The sequence below is a fragment of the Tympanuchus pallidicinctus genome, unplaced genomic scaffold, assembly GCF_026119805.1.
Source record: "Tympanuchus pallidicinctus isolate F22 unplaced genomic scaffold, pur_lepc_1.0 scaffold2, whole genome shotgun sequence".
In the NCBI taxonomy this organism is placed as follows: Eukaryota; Metazoa; Chordata; class Aves; order Galliformes; family Phasianidae; genus Tympanuchus; species Tympanuchus pallidicinctus.
The window spans coordinates 16,260,566-16,277,321 of NW_026294721.1; positions in this window are offsets into that span (position 1 = coordinate 16,260,566).

A 16,756-nucleotide genomic window follows, 5' to 3' on the forward strand; every position below is an offset into this window, starting at 1 on the left:
AGAAGTCTGAAAGGGTTATAATAGGCAGATCTTGAGTTAGAGGTAGCAAAACATTAAGTAAATTTCTAATCAGGATAATTTTTAAATGACCTCTAAATCAAAAATAGTTTGATTATACACTGTTTGAAGAAAATTAATTATCCTTTTTTTTCTTCAAAGTATGGAAATTTTCAGGCCAAACCAATTTCCAAGCAAAAGTTAAAGAAGGGCGAAAATAGGACTTTAAAATCTGGCTGCAACCTTAACAACAGGGAGAATACTTTTTTTCCATAATAAAGAGAAGGTTGATGTGACAAAACTGCCTTAGAGGGCTATAGATTTTATAATAACAGGGGGTGAACAAAAACTTTAATAAAATTTAAAAAACTTAATAAAATCCAGCACCTACAGAGTTTAGCTGAAACTTCTTTCATGTGTGGTGTTGAATAGTCTGAAATGGGAGTAACACAGGTAGCTAGCTGCTCCTGGGATAAAGTTTATTTCCCAAAGGAAACTCTTCAAATGCTATGAGTGAAAATGGACATCCCAAAATGGGGTACTGCATTTCTTCCGCTCTGAAACATTACTCTGCAAGTAGAACAGAAAGCTGAATGTTTTCTGCTCCTATAAATTCAGCAATGCAAAGCTTGTTTCACACATGGAGCCCCTGCTTCTCATTCCAGTATCTTAAGTTCTTCTGTCAGTTGGTGGTGGACCTGTTGGATACAGATAAGATGAAGAAGATTCAGCCCAGGTGAAATAGCATGTTGCAGCTTAACTCAGACTTCCCTGATAGCATCAAGGCTGAACTTGACTGTTGGTTGCACTTTATGGATATAGTGATGAAATGCAGTCATTGAATTATCTTGACTCACCCATTCGCTGGGCAGTTCAAGTTTCTAAAAAACTTGATTATATATCTAAATACTGGGGAAGGTCATATATTAGCAACAGAGCTGGATGAATGGTAATTCATTTGTGGTTATTGGGCTTTTCTCTTCATTTTTTATTTGTCAACTTTGCGTGTGATTATTTGAATTTTTTTTGGTAGAATAATTTCTATAAATATATTTGGTATGCAGGTTATTGTAAGGCAATTTAACCAAACTATCTGATATTAGACATTCATAAGGGGATGCGATTGGACATATCAATCACATGTTTATTTTCTAATTGGATGAGAATAACTCTCAGAATCTTCCTGCTTGTAAAAATAATAGTAATTACAAATGCAAAGTCATTGCTGCACTGAATACTCTTGCCAATAAAACTGATATGCTGGAATATTTGTGGAAAGCAAACACAAAAAGGATGTGAATAGTAAATTACAGCTCATTCATTTGAACTATTTGCAAAAAATGCTTGGGAATATTCTGCCAAATGTTATGTGCTATAGTTATTGCTATCGTCTTCCTTCTCTTGTCTCTGAGCCTCCTCATTGGTTGAAGGACTGATGGTGGGAAGCAGCTGACCTTTCAGGACTCATCAAAACAACACAGTCATTGTGAAACCTAAGGTGAAGATATTTAAGTCAAACTTTTTGACGATGGTTTTTATTTCCCTGCATACACTATTTGCTTGTAAAAAAATATTTTAAAGGCATGTAAAATATATTTAACTAATTTCTACAAGATACATTTCACTCAGGATGGGTTTTCCCCACTCCTTATAGGAATTACAAAAACTGAAGTGTGATTTATAACAAATTGTCTCATAATTTGGAAATCCCAGCAGAATACATATGTCCCTTTATTTCATGGCTCTTCTGATCCTCTTTACAGATGATTTCTAGTTTAGCACATGGCCTAATTCAGAGAGTTACTCACTTCTATTCACTCATTAAAGTAGAACTGGGAGAAAACTACTTGATCTCCATCCATATCCAAACGCTTCTGCCTCGCAAGCAAGAATTCACTGATTCCTTCTGGATAACTATATCATAGGCCTAACTACATGGGCATCAAAAAAGCTGAAGATACAATCTGCATAAAATTTACACATATTTGCATACATATGCCTGGTCAGAAAATACAGCAATTCACATTTCCACATCATAAGAGGAGTAATGGAACTACTCTCTGTTCTTTTGGTGTGCCTTTCACTGTTTTTTTTTTATTATTTTTTATTTTATATTTTTTATTTTAAAGGCATCTGTTTCACTCACAATCTTTCAAAGTCACACCTATGCCCCATGATTAGAGATCAATTGTTTTCAGTTTTGTCCTTTACCTGACTACATCCACTTTACCCAACTTCTTTGTCCTAGCAGGATTCTTTGAAAAAGTCTTCATTCAGTACTATTTATGTATTTGAAACATTTTCTGCTTGTGGCATAGTTCCCCAACTTCACCCTTCACCATCTTAGATCTCTCCATTACTGCCTCCACAGCTCTCACAAGTTTTACTTCTGCTGTCGAACAGAAGAGCAGGATGAGAAAAATAGTGCTGTACTTAGGCTGTTGTCATTGAGGTAATTTTAGTGGCTTCCCTCTTTTTTGCTAGGATAATGCAGATGTCACAGATGGTGTGCTCGATGATATTCAGCTACCATCCTAGGTTTATTGGCTTGACTGTAAAACCTACAGAACGTATTGGAAAAATACTGAAGATGAAAAGAGAGGTTCAGAGGGACGGTAGTTAAACACACTTGGTGTAATCTTAATTTCTTCAATTTCCTGCAGTCTGGTCAGTTGAAGAGATTGTTTGATGAGAAGTCACCATAAAGACTAGCATATTAGAAAGAAGAAAAGGTAAGGGAAAGGGAAAGAGAAAGAGAATAAGGGAAAAAAGCTCCTTCTTAAAAACAAATTCAGAAAAAAAGCCATGACTTGGATATCACTGAAGTCTGCTTCATGTGCAGTCTATGCTAAAATATAAACGAAGTGACAGTGATAACTGTAGTCTTCATAGCAACAGAAAAACAAAAAATTGCATCTTAGCCTTTCCCCTTGGACTCCAAATCACATTGCAATAGATTCCCTTATTTCTGTAAGGACATCCATACCACAGCTATAGATGTGCTCTAAGATAGGACAACAGCAGCAGTATTCTTTAAGGGAATCTGTTTTCTTATGCAGACTTTCAGTTGAGTCTAACTGCCAAAGCTAATCATGTTGTTTTTCCCCTGGAGCCCTGATTCAGTCAATTCTGGGGCAAAGATTTTGTATAGAATTTCTTCCCCAATTAGAGATTTCCAGAGTCTGGTTTCAAGTGGCTAATGAAAATGTGCAGGGATTATAAACACACTTTCTTCTGGGTATTTTGGGTATGATTAATCCTGTTTCCTGAATTCAAAACACTAATGTGTATATAATGAATTCTTTCTACTGTTGTTCCCATTTTCTTTGGACTTCAGGTATGAAAAAAGGGGTTAAAAAAAAGGAATTTGATTAGAATTGCTTTTAGTATGAAACAATTGAGCTGGAGCTAGGAAGATAGTTTTGAACGGATTTTTCTGCCACTGTTTTCTACTAAAAGTAGGTTTATATATTCCATTTTGTCATACTCTCACTGAAAGACAATGACTGTATTCTTGCACTAACAGTTTAAATGTAGATTGAAGTACACTTTAAGAGTACTTATCAAGGTTACTGTTAAGTAGATCATTGCTTCTAACTGTGAAAAGAAGGTTGTGCATGTACAGTGTTCACTGAGTTTTTGGTTAATCGTAGAATCGTTTGAGTAGGACCTTTAAAGGTCATCTAGTCCAACTCCCATGCAATCTACAAGTGGATCAGCTTGGTCAGAGCCCCATGCAGCCTGACCTTGAATGTTTCCAGGGATAAGGTATTCACCAACTCCCTGGGCAACCTGTTCCAGTGCCTTACCACCCTTATTGTAAAAAACTTCTTCATTTCATTCAATCTAAATCTCCCCTCATTTAGTTGGAAAATATTTTCTCTTGTCCTATCAAAACATAAACTGCTGAAGAGCCTGTCTACTTCTTTCCTATAGCCCTCCTTTAAATACTGACAGGCTGCTCACGGGTCTCCCTGGAGCCTACTTTTCTCCAGGCTGAACAGCCCCAGCTCTCTCAGCCTGTCTTTGTAGGAGAAGCGTTCCATCCCTTGGTGCATTTTTGTGGCCCTTCTCTGGACTCGCTCCAACAGATCCATGTCTCTCCTGTACTGAGGACTCCACATCTGTATGCAGTAGTCCAGGTGAGATCTCACCAGTGCAGAGTAGAGGAGCAGGATCATGCTTCTTTTGATGCAGCCCAGGATACAGTTGGCTTTCTGGGCTGTGAGGGCACATGCTGGCTCACATCCAGCTTCCCGTCTACAAAAGCCCCCAAGTTTCTTTTGTCACAGCTTTGCTTTATCCTTTCATCCTCCAGCTTGTATTGTCAGGGGGGATTGCCATGACCCAGGTTCAAGATGTTGCACTGGTCTTTGTGGAACCTCATGAGGTTCACCTGGGTCTGTTACTTGAGCATGTCTTGATCTCTGGAGTATCAACAGCACCACACAGCTTGGAGTCATCTCCAAACTTTCTGAGGGGATGCTTGATATTTTCCAATGAATTAACTGTTTTGGGAAAATCTAACAGAAGAATCCTGTACCTTATCTTCACGTAAAGAACTCAAAACTTGTAAACTCATTCCTATTGCTAGAGCAGTACCTCTGAGTGAAAAATGACTGTGAAGTAAGTGAACAGTGCATAATGGGTTAACTATCAAACAGAATTATTATATGAATGTAATGTATTCTACTAGTGAATGTATCAAATCATATACCTATCGAGGAACAGATAAAAGATGGATTTCAAGTGCCTATGTATAAAGTGGTTGGCTTTCTTAAGGATGATTTAGAAGGAAGTGTGTAGGATTTTAGAAGATGTTTTACTTTCATGAAATGCATTGGGGCTCTTCTTTACATTCTTGTTGCTTTGGAATTAAAAGCACATTTAAAGCATTAATCTCCTACAAATACCTATTAAGAAAATGTGCTAAGATTAAACCTTTAGGAATAGAGGCAGTGAATCCTATCCTGTAGGAAAGGAATCAGTGACTCCTATCAAGACTATTAGATGTACTGTGTTGCAAACAATTAAGCCAATGTTCAACAATAATCACTTCACTGAAAATTGATGTGTCTCAGGTAAAAGACCAGCTTGGCTTTAACATCATCAGATGGTGTCACCAGTTCCATATGTGCAGCATATTTATGCTGTATAAACTTGTCCTATGTGACACTTGTATGTGTACTTGCTAGGAACTGCATTTGTTTTTGTATGTAGATTTTCTTGATAATTAGTATTATGGGAAATAATTTTCTTAAAAAGTTAATTTTAGAAGTTATGGACATGTATCTTGAGCCAAAACAAGAGAAGGTTTCCTGACACATATTCTACCTGATTATTTTTCCTCCCAGATGTAAAATCAGTTAATATCACGTTCCAGTGTGTAATCAGGAGTGAGTGAAAAAGGCAAAGGCTGTAAAATGGCTTATTAGCTGTAGGTGTTAGCTTTTGTTCAAAGCATTAGATCTAAGCCTTCAAGAACAACTGTACTGGTTTTGTGTGCATATGCTTATATTTTCCTCTCCATGCTCAATGAGACACTTTCCTCACTTACTGTCACTTGAAAAAGTTCAACTGAATCCATGGATCTACTCCAATTTTTTGAGCCCTAAAACTGTCATCTACTGCCTAAATTGTATACTCTACCTAAAAGGAGTAGCTTTTTATGAGTTCCATTACGCAGTGATTCACATCCATCTTCAGAGAAACACAGTGAGAGAATTTAACTGATTGCAGAGGTTAATTTGGTCTATATACTTTGTCAATAGTAGGTCTGAGGAAAATTAGCACCAATAATTATAATACTGGTGTAAGTCATGAATCTTATTAGAGTGATTTTTAGCAATTTAAGGACTAAAGGGTCACAAATGTCAGGACTTCAGTAATATCCTTGGCTTTCAATAAATGGCAAACGTTGTTAGAATTTAGGCTCCTTTTTCTTGCGAGCTTAATCAGTATCCAAGAACACAGAAGATAAAATTATCAATTTGAAACCAGTGTTACAAAGCTAAGAGAGTCAAGCCAAATTGGACATGGATATTATTAGACTGTGTTAATTGCAAAAGGGAAATACTTACTGATTTTTTCGACTAACATCAATCAGGAATAATTTTTCCTTTTGAGTGACTGTATACACAACTAAGAAACTGGGATTTCTCTGTGAGCACCTCATACAGGCCCACACAGAAGAACTTTGGTTTTTCGAGCAAGTAAACACCACATCATCAATAAAACTAAAATTCAAACACGAGACTTCAAACCGAATAATAATAATTTAAAAAAATGAATTTAGGTTAGAAAGTAGCGTAAGTGTAAAAATGCAGCACAAGTTTATTGGCAGAAATGAGAACAGCAAGGAAACAAACCAAAATGCACTTGATTAGACACATCTGCTTTAAGAAGACAGGATTCTGAGAGCATAATAGGTGAGCTACTCATTTGAAATTACAAGAACACAGTAAATTTACCACAGTTTTTCAGTTTTGCTTGGTGTCTTCTCTAGATATTTCCAGTGATACATAGGTCACTCTGAAAGTAATGGCTCCTACTTATTTCCATGGAAACTACAACAGATACAAACACAATAACACTGTTTGATAGACCAAATTCTCAGCTACAAAGCACTGTTTTCCAGTTCTCAAACATAGGTACCACCATTACGTATGCATTTTCACCAGTGATGAATAAGAACCTGGATGCTACAGTTGTAAAAAACTGTATGGCCATCTGGAACATGGCTTGTCTTTCACACTGCTATCACCATTGCTGAAACACACCATCCACTGCCTCACTGTGCTCACATCCACTGTTTGGTCCCCATAAACATTCAGCAAGCATTGATGAATGTCAGTGGGTGCCATTTTTTCCCAAACTGAAGAATTCAATGACACATCTTTGCTTCATACACATTTCAGCGTCAGACACCATTTTGTCATACTACCCCTCTGCTGCGATCTGTCACACAGCAACAAAATGTAATGGAATATTGATGGGAAGGTTCTACCTCTGCTGCCATTGAGCCAACATCCACCTCTGATGTCATAAGCCAATATCATAAATCTGGAGGCATTGCTTTCAGAGCAGTCCTCATAAAAGTATCCATAGCATTTATCTAAATGCTAGATTGATAATTTTCAATCATATGCATCTGATAAATTTCATCTATGAAAAAAAAAAAAAAAAAAAAAAGGCTAATGAAAACTTGAACCCATTAACAATCATACCTGAAAGTGTGGAAACCTGAAAGCAATGGATACAGGAAGGGTTGGAGATGTCCTTGCTAAAATATATAAATATTTTGTCTGTCTAATGAAAGAGAGAAAAAAGAGGAGTAATCCCCAAAGAGAGTGTAATAATTTAATAAATTTTAATAACCTGAATGAAAAACAGAATTTTCTTAAACCTGATGGAAATTTCACAAAACCATAGCACAACAACTGTACTTCTATCTACAAGAAAATAGAAGCCATGTAGGTAGGAAAGAGGATAAGCTATATGATTTATTTTAACTGAGTCTATCAAAATATGACAAGTTTTGTATAAGCAAATTAAGAAAATGTGCTCTAGACTGGAACAGTTAGAAGGCCATATTGGAAGGAGGAAATCACGATGGCTTTTTGCCATATTTGTGTTACGCTCCTACAAAGGTTTGTCCTCAGTCTAGCACCTATTCATACTTCCATTATTAGTGACCATAAATCTAGAAAAAAATATTATCACATTTTTATCACACCGACTGGGGCAAGACTTCCAGCATAGTGATGACCTGCTTAGAATCCAAACGTTCTGAACAAATCTCAAACTTTTTATGAAACCAATTTTCACAAAAATGAAGTGATGGAGTTGCCACCACCGTAAGTTCTTATGAGTGTATTAGAATTGCATCTGCCCGTAATGAGTTAGATACCAGTGATGTTCCAATCCAGTGACAAAATAGCCTCATGAATTCTTTTTCAGGTATGTACTTTGTTATAGTCTCAGACGTGGATTATGAATATGTAAATGGGGTAAAGGCACTATGTTCCTCTTCCTATGCCAGCAAAATTGTTGCAGGCATTGTAGAGTTCTTCTAAATGTAATAAACAACTTTAAGTTTTCCAGCATCAGCCTTTCAGGCACAAATGGTTCATTAGTATACCAGCATTTACCTTCATCAGACAAGTATGGTGCCTGCCTACACCGCACATCAGGGCCCTTGTATTTCTCCTACCCTGCCAGCATTTCAATCTGTTAGAGGCTAACCATACTGATTTATTTTTATTCTGAGTTTGAGGCCTCTATCTTACTGGCTTCTCTAGCTTACTGTTCCAATTTATAAATGAATTTGCTGCTTCTAAACGCACAAGAAACACTTCTGTAGAGACACAGATGCCTAATGTTTGCAACTACGTGTGATGTCAAACACTGACTTTGATTTGTCCGTAACAGATGGATTTCCTAGTTTCATTTTCACGTACATTATTTACAATAATACTTTTGCCCTACCTATAAGTCCTATATTCCTACTACTGTAAGCTTGATTTAATGTTGTGCTTGCATTTCTTCTTACTTTTCTTTTTTTAATAATTCAACTCTTTGAATACATGCTGAAGTCAAATCTTTCTGCCTAATATTGTCTCACCTGTTATGATATATATAGTACTTTTCTGGTATACAGACACTAAATTTTTGTTCTTGACTTGGAATACCTCTTGTATTCTCTTAATCTTATGGGATTTGAGCTTATCTAATTTACACCTGCTCTTCAAGGATTTCTATTTCTTTTATTTCCTGACACAAATTTGATGTTATCTCTAATTTGATCTTGGACTGATGTCAGATCTTTTCTCAACAGCTGTAGAACATATATACAGTCACTACAGCTAAGAGCTATCTCTCACAGATAAGACATTGAATTCTTTGGCTCTGTGATTTGACTGGACCCAAGAGTGTTTCAGTAACATATTTAGTTTTAGTGTGATTTCTTGAAACAAAAAGCATTCCTCAGAGAGAAAAACCAGACTGCACTGGTGTTCAGATATTTGGTGCAGTTACTGTGGGAAATGCAGAAGAAAAAAAAAAAAAAAAAAAAAAAGAAGAAGAAGACAATAAATCATCTGGCTTGAATCCACAATATAGCCAGCATCAGACAAAAATATTTTAAACCCTCTCCTTCTATTGGTTTCTCTTTTGCTTGCAAATAATACAATTTGCCCCACACTCACTGATCTTTTTTTAAAGTGTTCCCTATGAGAGACCTGCACATGTACTGGAGAAATCACTTGTACTGAATTTCTATATGAGTATTAATGCTTAATTTTGGCAGATTTCAATTTAAAAGTAATGGGTAATGTGGGGATAATGGCAGTCCTGAAGTTCATAAGTTAATGAAGGAAAGGAAAGACAAATGGGAAGAGAAAAGGAAAGAGGAAAGGGATATGATCCTCTGATAATATAGAGTTGCTGTCCTTGACTGTTCTGCCATTAAGACTTCCATTTAGATCTCCCAAAATACTTCTTAGCATTTCATACTGTGATGTCTTAAAAGGCGTCATTATTGTCTAACATGTTGTGAGCTGTATAACAATACCATCTTACAGACATTTCTATAGAAATAATAATGACATTAGTGTCAATGGGAAAATCACAGACCATGCATGCATGTATACACTGGCATTTAAAAGAAAAAAAAAAAGAAAAAAGAAAAGAAAAACTTCAGGACAAAATGAGATGAGGGGCATAGAAGTGGTTAAGTGGACTCAGATATATATAAACATGCATTCTCAACTGATTTTTTTTTTTTTGTAATTGTCTACTGATAAGGAGGCCATCTCAGAACTCTTTTGTGTATGCATATGTGTATGTTCACATACATCTGCAGTAGGGAGAAAGGATCATAGATATCTGGGATGAACCAGACCTGCTGATCACTAAACTTCTGTTCCCTGTCTTGTTCACAAGCTACGTGTTACAAAACTGAGGCATCCTCTTTAATGAGCACTGACTGTTTTCTGGAGCACTAAACTGACCGTAGTAACATTAACTGATATTACACCTAAGCTTAGTCTTAAAAGCATGTGCCAACTCACTGCACTTTTTGGACATATATTTTTAAAGAAACGTTACAGTCTTAAGGAGCAACAAATAGTTGCTCCTTAGTAGGCACAAATGCCCGGCAGAGACGTGTTTTTTGACTAGCCAAAAAAACAACTTTGGAAACCCATGGACTGTTCTACTGAATGGTTACTGATCTGTGTTTTGGAGATGGCTGTGTATGTTTGCCTGCAGTGAGAAACGTTCTCTCTTTTTTTTTTTTTTACCATATACCTTTTAAGCCAGTGATGTTAGTGCCTCGAGCCCTACAAAATGCCAAAGAAGATGTTGCAAGAAGGCAAAATGAAAAGCATGATACAGCAGTTCAAATGTTGAAGGATGTAGGCAAAGCCAATGGTGACAGATAAACAAAGGAGGAGTTCCAGGAAGGAACAGAATGAAAGAGCTTTTTGAAAAGGGCAAGGGCATGTGTGTTCTGTGCATGTGATTTGCACTTCCTTCATTCTATTCATTTCTGTGTTTTCTACTTTTATGGAAAAGTACTCCAAACCATTGCCTCAGACAATAAGCGTTATAAAAACTTTCATGCAAAATTATCCTTTATTATTGTTGAATTTCATTAAATACTTTTAAATTATTTCTCAATCATTAACTATTTGAATCTTAACAATTTATGAGGTAAAATGTAAATAAGATATATTCAACTCAAAGAGAGCTTGTAGGGGGCTCAGAAGAAGCTAACTGAAAAAAGCGTTTGTTGCCAAAGGGTCCAAATTTGTCATACAGCAACTTCCACTTGAAAATATTTTGGGATCTGCAGAAGAAAAGATGAAAACTGTTGATGTAAATGATACCAGAAGCATTAGCAATTTTGTATGGTTAGGGGCATATCCTTTTTACTTAGTATTTCAGGTTCCTTGTGAAGTGCCAATAGCTGCACTTGGCATTGTATAATATTCATGCAGCTTCCAGAGAAAAGAGAGTGCACTGAAAAGGAGACAGTCACAAAATAGACATATGCCTTGAGAAGCACAAAGGATGTTATAAGTAGGAGGGTTGACATTTTTCTCTTCTTTTATCTTTCCTGGACATCGTCAAGAAAAGGAGGCCTTCATATTGAAGGTTTATAATAGGGCATTTTTTTAAAAGGTGGATCCATGTTGTGACACTGTGCAAACAGGTCACAGCATTACAGGTTTGTAAAAACCTTTGGCTCTATTTGCATTGCTAATTTCAAGTACCCATAAACAGATAACTGCAGTACATTGTTGATTCCACTAGAGGGGTCAATTGTTCCTATATGATAAATGCTTATCCAGAAGACTGGTAAGTGAGCAGCCTCTCAATAATACCTGCTGGTTGCCACTTCTTCCCAATCTCTAACAGGCAAACACAAGTTATTATTTGCCTTAATAGACAGCTACTGGACTTCTGTATGCACTGTTTGCTTTACAAAGGCCATACGAAGGAATGTTTTAAGTCTTATGGCTTCTACTCTCATTCAGTGGTAACTACTGCCTTAGCTGAAGGTATGTGATAAGCTTGTAGCTTCTTCCTTCTTTGGAGCTGAATTCTTTGCTATTGGAGTAACTCAGGTCTGCTGAAAGGATTGGGATACTAAAGGCAAGATTTGGAGATTGGCCCTCTAAATGGAATATATCTGGCTTCAGGAGAAGTTCTGCAGAAATCAAGATGAAGGATGTCAGCCCAACAGTCCGGCTGAAAACAAGTACATGTAGTAGCTAGCCAGGAGGTCACAGTCTTAAAATACTTCTGATCATTTTTAACTTACAGAATTTAAAGTGCAGTTATTTGCCTTCAGAAAGCTATCAAATAACCCCGAGTTCATAATTACAGCTTTGCTTTGCAAAGCAAACTGCTATAAAACAGCTCAGGTAGATGCAGGCATGCAAAGATTCCATGTCTTTGTCTTCAAGAAGAAGTGGAAAATGGGCTCAGATTTCCTCTACTTATTCCCTCTTTTCCTAATCTGCTCTTCAACTGCAGCAGATGAGAAAGCACTGGAGAAAGAGGAAATGGAAATGCTGCAGTACAAAGCATGGTTAATAATATTTATTAATGCATGCGGAGAACTATTAAATTAAAAAAATTAATGGAGGTCAAAAGCCAGCTTCTAATTCTCTTCAGGCAAAGAAAGAATTTATTAAAAAGCAGAAAAGGTATCCACAGAGAAACTTTCCCCATTTGCTTTATGTGCATGAAATATAGACATCATCTTGACATTCAACTGATGAAAGAGAAGAAAAGAAAGTAAAATTAATGTTCAGGCAGTTAACGTTAGCCTCACTGGGAGGGGGGACACGGAACCCAGCACGCTCCATTTGACACGGGATGTTCTGGAGATCTGTTAAAGTTTGCAAAGTGCCATTTCTTAAGGAATCTTTTTTCAGAACCAGCTTTCATCACACAGTATCTTCAGCACAGATAATCTTGGCTGGCGTCATTTTACACAGTGTAGCAAGCTGAAAATCCAAAGAAAGTATATCCAGATCTTCTGGCTGTGTGGATCTGACACAAAAAATTGGAGCACAGAGCAAAAGAGTCATGAGCATGCATCAAACATGCTTTTTATTACTGGAGGCATTCTTCTCTGCTGGCAAAAATATTTGTTTAAATTTCCACATCAAGAGAAGATTCAGGTGTAGTTGATCAAATAACCTAAAGCTGCCTGGTAACTAAAATAAATTCTCAGGAAGCATCACTGGTATTTTTTAATTTTCTTTGTGCTGGAAACATGATTCTCAGTATGGTTCCCCTGCAGAATCTGCTTGAGGAGAGAAAAAGAAAGACGGTTTGAACCAACTGCTACGGAGACAGTATTGTGGGAAAAATATAAAAGAGAATGTTTTAAAAATGTCACAGTTCTGCTGCCACCAAAGCCAGTTGCAAACCTCCATAGTTTTCTCACAGAAACAAAATCTATACATGTGTCTAAGGAAATACAATGGCTGGTGCTGCCTGGATCTTGCTGAAGGTCTCAGAATAAAGGATTTATAGAGGCTTTGGGCAGGACCCTCTGCACAGAGGTGAATTTCTCCCTGGCAGCAAATCAGGACTACACAGGATATTTTTATATATTTTTCTTCGCTTAGTCTTCCTGGATTAAACAGTTTGTGCTTCATCAGTCTTGTTAAAATCTGACTTTATTTCCCTTTGATATTAACCCCCAATGTATCATTTACTCAAGACTGTTCAAGGTTTCATCTTGGGAGTAGGATTTTTCCTTTATCTATTTCCTTATAACTATCATTGATGCTCAGCTGAACATGAGCCAGCAGTGCCCAAGTGGCCAAGAAGGCCAATGGCATCCTGGCTTGCATCAGAAACAGTGTTACAAGCAGGAACAGGGAAGTGATTGTCCCCCTGTAATCAGCTCTGGTGAGGCTGCACCTTGAGTACTGTGTCCACCCGAATTTGGACCCCTCACTGCAAGAAAGATATTGAGGCCCTGGAACGGGTTCAAAGAAGGGCAACAAAGCTGGTGCTGGAGCACAGCCTTATGAAGAGTGGCTGAAGGATCTGGGATTGATCAGTCTGGAGAAGAGGAGGCTCAGAGGAGACCTCATTGCTCTCTATAACTAGTTGAAGGGAGGTTGCAGTGAGCTGGGTATCAGCCTCTTCTGTCGTGTAACTGATGTTAGGATGAGAGGGAACGGCTTCAAGCTGTGCCAGGGGAGATTCAGGCTGGACATCAGGAAATACCACTTCTCTGATAGAGTGGTCAGGCACTGGAATGGGCTGCCCAGGGAGGTGGGGGATTCACCAACCCTGGAGGTGTTCAAGGAACATTTGGACATTGTGTTGAGGGACAAGGGTTAGTGAGAACTATTGGTAATCACTGGATGGTTGGACTGGGTGATCTTGTGGGTCTTTTCCAACCTTAGTGATTCTATGATTCTGTGATTCCATGATCATTTTGTAGGAGTTTGCTGTGATCAGAAGTGTTCCTGAATTCATGAACACACCAGAAGATGGGGATTTTGCACAGTATTTATAATTGTGAACAATTAAATGTGGGGCCTGAGACTGGGAGCAGACCTTTAAGAGCTGAGAAATAGTGCTGGCAAGAAATACAAGGAACTGCAAGGAGCGGTCCAAGTTCAGTCATGTTCAAAATTTACCATACAATAGAAGGGCAGGTCTATCATTTTCACTGTCAGCCTTGGCTTGTATTATGTTAAAAGTAGTAGTTTGAATCCAGAAGGATCAGGCATGCCTTCATCACCTTCCACCATTCTTTGCAGGACCATGTGTCCCCAGTTTAGCATGCAGACATCTCATGCAGGTATATGGATTTCCCCCTCCCTGCTCTTCAGACTCCGAAAAACTTCACCCCAAAATACTGGACTGAAGGCAAGCATCAGCAAATGAAAGTTTTTCCACAAAAATTATCTGAAGGGGTATTCACAGCAAGCTCCCTGCAAATGTGCTAATCCAGTCTGTTGTGTAAATATTACGTCTGGGACTGAGACTGTGCGTGTACAGCACAAGACGAAAAACCTGGGGCGTCAGTCTGCATATGCACAGCAGTACATGCAATAGAACCCTTGGACAAGGGCAGTGGGAAACTATGAATGTCACCAATGATGTCACAGGCATCTCAGGGCACAAGGAACACTCTGAAATCATGCCTCCATGGCATTCCTTGGACAAACTTTAAATGCTGGTCTTCTCTGGAAGCTTTGTGCAGAAGCAGAAAGAAATCAGAAAATCTCTTGTACTTCATTTATATGAATTGAGTGCTGTTTCATCAACAAAGTGTGTTTGAGCACCCACAACTTAACAGGATTTAGAGATGTTGCATCAGAAAATTAAACATCCCAGTCAAGTTGTCTTTATTTCACGTCTATTTTCACAGAACCTCAGTGTGACTGAGGCTGGCAGGGACCTTTGGGTCCATCTGGTCCCACACCTGCACAGGTTTCTCAGGCTCATGTCCAGGCATCTTCTGAAAATCCAACCTCTGAAAATAATCAGAGTCAGGCATTCCAATAAATGCAGTATATCTCAACAGTAAAGCTCATTATTATTTTTTGAATATTTTGCTTGGGTTTGTGTAGTGTCAGAAAGCAATGGCCAACTCCTGCCCCTTGGATTCCAGACAAATTCTCCTCCTTACAAGATACATGAGGTGGCAAGAAAGATAGGTCTGGGAACAAATAATTCACCAGCAAAAAAAAAAATCTGCTGTAGAGGGTTGCCCTTAATGGTTCTCTCTGTCCTACTTGTGTGGGATTTTTCCATTACTGTACAAGAGAAGACATATGAGACACTGTCTGGCCTCAGAGATGCCACCACAGTTCATTACCTCCTGCTTCAACTTTACAGTCTCTCAGCTGTGTGTTTGTTTCTTCAACAGTTCTCCAACAAGTATGCAAAAGCGATATCGTAACCATCCTAAATATTAGCACGGCACCCAAACAAGGATTATTCCAGTGCGAAGCAATATGTGAGAAAATAGAGAACCCACGTGAAATCTTTTAATGTCCAAATGTGTTAACAAGTCACAAATATACAGACACACACATACAAAACTGCATGAAAGAAAAAAAAACCAACCTACCACTTTGAATTTTTGCTTTCCAAAAGATTGAAATATCATAGCGTGGCCACTGCGTATTTTCTTTTACCAACTGCTTTACATCTTTGTCACTGTTCCCTGCTCGCAATAGGGTAAATTACATAATTTTTAAAGTATTTGTCATCATATTCTGGAATAAAGCAAACTGAAAGTAAAGGTTTTTCTCTGTAAAGCTGTATTAAGTGTGTATGCATATATATATATATACATATATATATATATTCCAAAACTAACATTAGCTGTCATTTTTTTTCTAAATACCTTACATTTCTTTTGAGGTTATGCTTGGGAAATATTCTGAATTACCTGCCAGGAAATTCACATTTTTCTATCCAAAGCCTCCAGGCTGCAGTTTCATTCTTCCCTTTGTTGAACCATCTTTGTCCATAACACCTCCCTGGCAGCACCTTGCTGCCCAAAGGGCAGGTTCCACCTGTGGCACTTCCCAACAGCCCTTGTTCAGGGGAGGAGTGGCAGGGACAGCTCCCTTCCAGGTTTTAGTTCCTGGAAAACATTTATGTACACCCCTGGTCTATCCTTCTCGATTTTCTTTTTAGTTGTTTAGAGTTCGCCAGACTGGGAAGAGTTTCACAATCAGACTAAAAAAATCCCCAGATCTCACCTTTAATTCTCTCCCTCAATGGTTTCACATTTAGTATTTTTCTATATAGTTTTGTAACCCTATATATATTCTTTAAAGTCATGTTTACCACCCAATGTTTATAAGGAATTTCAGCATTGTTTAGTTGTTTAATTGTTTGTTTGCTTGAATAACAAAATACATGCATTTAAGCATTATTATATATATATTACATATATATTTATTATTATTATAACATTATTATATTATACATTAATTTAAGCATTATTGACTTTTCTGACTATATCTTTATGCTCCATAATAAAACCCATCTCTTTAAGACCTCTAGCCACTCACACATCCATTCACACTCCTTACCTGCAACCTTTTCTTCATGTCACTAATTACTAGATGGTTTGGTTGTTTCTGTTTGCTTTTCAAACCTGTTATTGGTAAGTGAATGTGAACTTTTCTTTGTATTGAACTGCTTATGACAATAGACTCATGTATCACAACTATTGAGTCACGGCCTGAACCAGTGA